Raw genomic sequence first — 6000 nt, forward strand, 5'->3', positions numbered from 1 at the left:
CAGAACCATCTAAGGTATCCTTAGTGGGTATGGGGTTGGAGATAGAGGGAAAGTGATAAAGATTCTGAATGGGCAAGGCTTCAGCATCCAACTCAGGCAGCTTGTTTTGTAGACTTAAGGACTCTTGGGAAAGAAGTGTGAAAATCATCTAAGTTTTCCAAAAGCCACACTCAAAGGCTAATACATAGTAGTTGCTGAACAAATATCTGAATGGATTTTGATTAAATTTAAAATGCCACTTTTACTTCTTTCAGTACTCTTCACGTGGCACATAAACTTTTATTCTGCCATTTGAGTTTCTTGAGATGGGAGTATTAATTTTTGAGAAGAGCTGTTGATTTTATACTACAAAAGGTAACAACTGCAAGGAAGACAAAGAGTAGAAGGATCCTGAGCTCACCTCCCCCAAGGGATACCCCAAGGCTGCGACTACTTTTAATGCAAGTCACTCTGAAAACAACCTGAAGACTAGCAGAACAGCTTTTCCACAGCTAGAGATCTAAAGAAAAAGCCACATTTAGAAGGGTAGAAGGGGCAGAGACTCAGGAATCAAAACCCACAAGCAGCAACCCACAAGCAGTATAGATACCACAGGAATGGAGGTCCTCTCCAAGGAGGGAGGGGAATCAAGCCCCACATCGGTACCTCTGGATCTGGGGACCTGCACAAAGAACATAAATCCCCATAAAATCTGCCTCTGAAAATTAGCAGGGCTTATCTTAACGCCAAGAGAGCCAGAAGGCTGTAAGAAACCAAGACTACTCAGAGGGTCAGAGCACTATATCACTTGGTCTGAGATCCAACATAGAGGCAAGCTGTTTGAAAAGAAAATGGTTATACATGGGTTTATATGTGAAGGAAATTTACTGATTTTAGGGTGTATGCTAAAGGGTCAGGGAAATGCTGGTGGGCACCATTCTTCCTGCTGCCTTTTAGCTTAGCTGGCCAGATGCTTGTAGGAGCCAGTTCTGACACTCTCCATCTGTCCTGATAATACCACTTTCTCTATGCCAGCGTTCCCCTGCAGACCTGCCCGTCCCAATCGGCACCACACCTGGCAAACACTATTTTGTTCTGAAGATTTTACTGGGGTAATCTCTACACTCTAGATCAAGACTCACATGCTCCACTGTCTGAGCCAGCCAGGCACCCCAGCAGCCTCAGTTTTGAACAATGTTTCCCCAAAGCAACTTTCATCCCACCGCACATGGTGGGCAGCCCCAGCCCAGGCCAGTACACCTCCAGAGCAACTCTTGCCCCAGGAAGTGGGTGTGCTAGCCTCACCCATTAGCATGCCCACAGCAGTTGTGGCTAAAACTTAGCCAGCTACGCTGGGAGCTAACCCCATCCACCAGTACACCCACAACAGCCAGGTCTCTTAGCTAGCTGCACAGGGGTCCAGCCCTGCCCACCAGTATGCCCACAGCAATCACGGCTAATCACTGCAACCAGCTATGCTGGAGGCCAGATCTGCCCACAACAGGAAGGTTGCATGAAGGCAGGGGATATCATTGAGAGTACTTGGTTCTGGTGACACAGAGCACTGTGTGACTTGGCCCCAAGGGACACCTTCTACATAAGGCCATTACTTTCAACATCAGGAGACATAGCTGACCTACTTAATATAGAGAAACAATACAGAGTCAGGAGACAGAAGAATATATTCCAAACAAAAGAACAAGACAAAACCTCAGAAAGAAAACTATGAAAGAGATAAGGAATCTATCTGATAAAGAATACAAGGTAACAGTCATTAAGATGTTAATCAGATTTGAGAGAAGCATACAAGCTCAGTGAGAACTTAGACAGAAAATATAAGAATCGGAGCTGAAGAATACAATAGCTGAGGGATGCCTGGATGGCTCCGTGGTTAAGCTCCTGCCTTTGGCTGGGGTCTTGATTATGGGGTCCTGGGATGGAGCCCCACAACAGGCTCCCTGCTCTGTGGGAAGCCTGCTTCTTCCTCTCCCACTCCCCCTACTTGTGTTCTGTCCCTCACTGTGTCCCTCTTTGTCAAATAAATAAAATCTTAAAAAAAAAAAGTACAATACACGAAATGAAAAATACACTAGAGAAAATCAACAGCAGATTAGAGAATGCAGAAGAATGAAGCAGTGATCAGGAAGACAGAGTAATGGAAAGCAGCCAAGCCATACATAAAAACAAATTTTAAAAAATTAATAAAGATAGGTCAAGGGACTTCTGGGACAACATCAAGCATACTAACATTCATAGTATAGGAGTCCCAGAAGGAGAAGAGAAAGGGGCAGAAAACTTATTGGGGAAAATAGCTGAAAACCTCCATAAGTTTAAGAGGATGAAAACAGACATACTGGTCTAGGCTACACAGAGAACCCCAAATAAGGGAGCCCAAGGCAGTCTACACCAAGATATATAGTAATTGAAATGTCCAAAATTAAGGATAAAGAGAGAATCTTTAAAGCTGCAAGAGAGGGGCACCTGGGTGGCTCGGTGGGTTAAAGCCCCTGCCTTCAGCTCAGGTCATGATCCCAGGGCCCTGGGACTCAGCCCTGCATCAGACTCTCTGCTCTGCGGGGAACCTGCTTCCCTCTTTCTGCCTGCCCTCTCTGCCTACTTGTGATCCCTGTCTGTCAAATAAATAAATAAAATCTTAAAAAAAAAAAAAAAAGGCGGCAAAAAAAGCCAATAGTTACATACAAGGGAAATCCCATAAGGCTATCACCTAAATTTGTCAGCAAAATGTTTATAAGCCAGAAGGGAGTGACATGATATATGCATGATAAGTGCTCAAAGGAAAATAGCCAGGAATACCGGACAAGGTTATCATTCAGAATTGAAGGCGAGTTAGTTTCCCAGATAGACAAAAGTTAAAGTTAAGCACCACTAAACTAGCCTTACAAGAAATATTAAAGGGAATTCCATAAGCAAAAATGGAAAGGCCATAATTAGAAGAAAGCTATAAAGGAAATAATTCCACTTGTAAAACCAAACACATAGTAATGGTAGTAGATCAATTACTTATAAAGAAAGAGCTGGCTATTTGAAAAAATAAAATTGATAAACCTTTAGCCCAGACTCATCAAGAAAAAAAGACAAAGAACTCAGCTTGCATGACTCAGTTGGTTAAGCGTCCAACTCTTGATTTTGGCCCAGGTCACAATCTCAATGTTGTGAGATGGAGCTCCACATCAGGCTCTGTGCTGGGTGTGGAGCCTGTTTAAGATTCTCTCTCTCCCTTTTCCTCTAAAAAAATAATATAAGAAACAAAGGAGGAGATGTTACAAGTGACACCACAGAAATACAAAGGATTATGAGAGTACTATGAAATATTACATGCCAACAAACTGGACAACCTGGAAGAAACACATAAATTCCTAAAAACATACAATCTCTGGAGACTGAATCAGGAAGAATTAGCTCTGAACAGATGGATTTACTAGTAACAAAATGGAATCTGTAATCAAAAACTCCCAACAAACGGAAAGTACAGGACCAGACACCTTCATAGGTGAATTCTACCAAACGTTTAAAGAGCTGATACCTATCCTCAAACTATTCCAAACAAAAAATGGGGTAGGGATGCTTCCAAATTTATTCTGTGAAGCCAGGAAGGATTATCCTGATACCAAAACCAAAAATACTACAAAGAAAAATTACAGATCAATATCCTTGATGAACATAGATGCAAAAATCCTCAACAAAATTCAGCAAACCAAATTTAACAATATGTTAAAAGGATCATTCAACACCTTCAAATAAACCAATATGATAGACCACATTAACAAAATGAAGGATAAAAATCATATGATCACCTCCGAAAGTGCAGAAAAAGCCCTGGACAAAACTCAACATCTGTTCCTTATAAAACCTCTCTGCAAAGTGGGTTTAGAAAGAATGTACTCCAACATAATAAAGGCCATATAGGACAAATCCATAGCTAACATCATACTCAGTAGTGAAAAGCTTTATAAAGCATTCCTCTAAAATCAGGAACAAGACAGGGATGACTACTCTTGCCACATTTATTCAACACAATAGTAGAAGTCTTAGCCACAGCCATCAGACAAGAAAAAGAACAGGCATCCCAAGTGGTAAGGAAGAAGTAAAACTTTGACTATTTGCAGATGACATGATACCATAGATGGGAAACCCTAAAGACTACACCAAAAAACTATTAGAACTAATGAATGGATTCAGTAAATTTGCTAAATACAGAACCAATATACAGAAATCTGTTTCGTTTCTATACACTAAGAACAAAGTACAAGAAATAGAAATTAAGAAAACAATCCCATTGACAACTGCATCAAAAAAGAATTACCTAGGAGGGCACCTGGGTGGCTCAGTGGCTTAAGCCTCTGCCTTCAGCTCAGGTCATAATCTCAGGGTCCTGGGATCAAGCCCTGCATCGGGCTCCCTGCTTAGCAGGGGGTCAGTTTCCCCTCCCCCTCTGCGTGCCTCTCTGTCTACTTGTGATCTCTGTCAAATAAATAAATAAAATCTTTAAAAAAAGATCTTTGACCCCACTTGCTCTAAGATAATTCCCTATCTTCTAACTTGCTATCATGATCAAGCTCTGCATTTTTTCACTTTCCATTCACTCCCTAACATGCTTAAATTTAAATTCTGTCGGGATGCCTGGGTGGCTCGGTCGGTTGGGTCACTGCCTTTGGCTTGGGTCATGGTCCCGGAGTGTGGCTTGGGTCATGGTCCTGGAGTCCTGGGATTGAGTCCCGCACCGAGCTCCTTCGGCCAGGAGCCTGCTTCTCTCTCTGCCTCTGCCTGCCACACTGCCTGCTTGTGCTCTCTCTCTGACAAATAAATAAATAAAATCTTTAAAAAAATTTTTTAATTCTGTCGACACTACCTCAATAAAATTCTGAGTCATCAGGGACAAAATTTAGTTGACAAGTTTCTGATCTTTAGTATGTTTAACTTTCTATACCATTTCACACTTGATATTTTGAATAGGTAGTCAAATATATTTTGAATGAATAAATGAGAATTGGAGGAGGGAAGGGAAATGTTGCTCTCAAACTCAAGAGTACCCAAGGAATAATAAATAGCTGTAGTACTCAGAATAATGTCTCCCCCTGCTCTTCAACCCCCACAGAAGATGTCTATATCCCAGTTCCTGGAACCTGTGAATATGTTATGTTACATAGCAAGGGGGAATTAAGATTGTGGATGGAATTAAGGCAGCTAATCATCTGGCCTTCACATGGGTAGATTTTCCTGGATTATCACAAAGATCCTTATAGGAAAGGAGGTAAGCAAGTGTGTCAGAGTGACGTGATGGGAGAAAGACTCAACTGGACATTTCTGGCTTTGAAGATGGAAGGGGATCATAAGCCATGGTGTTAGCAGCCTCTAAAAACTGGAAAGGGCAAGAAAAGAGATTGAACCACCAGAAAGGAACAAATCTTATACCTTGATTTTTAGACAAGTAGAACCCATTTCAGACTTCCAACCTCCAATATCTTAGTTATCCAACCTCCAGATATCTTAGTTATCTAAAATAACTGTTGTTTTAAGCTGTTGAATTTATACTAATTTGTTACATCAAGAGTATTACAATTTTCCTTTAAAGTATAGTTGAATCTTGTGACTTTTTTTCCTATTGAGTCTGATCTGTTGAGTGGAGGCGTGGAAATAAGAAGGAAACCGGGATCAAATGAGAGTTCCATTAACTATGTCACAGCAACTATTCTCTTGCTGACCTTCATACTATCAGCAGCTTGCTTATAATCTGATATAAATACTAACATCCTACTATCAGAAATTAAAACCCTAATGAAAACTTAACAGGTACATACTTGCTTTAGGAACAAAAGTATAAGGAAAAAAAGAATTGTATTCTTTTGTATTCTGTGAGATTGTAATTCACCCATCCCATACCCTTCAGAAGAAAATCTGAACCCATTACCATGGCATGTTAAGGTCCTCAATATATCTAGCTTTGACTTTGAACTGTTTTGTCCCTTCTCGTCCATTCTTTCCTTGCCCTCCCCCATTCCC

Source organism: Neovison vison, chromosome 11 (genome assembly GCF_020171115.1).
Source record: "Neovison vison isolate M4711 chromosome 11, ASM_NN_V1, whole genome shotgun sequence".
In the NCBI taxonomy this organism is placed as follows: domain Eukaryota; kingdom Metazoa; phylum Chordata; class Mammalia; order Carnivora; family Mustelidae; genus Neogale; species Neogale vison.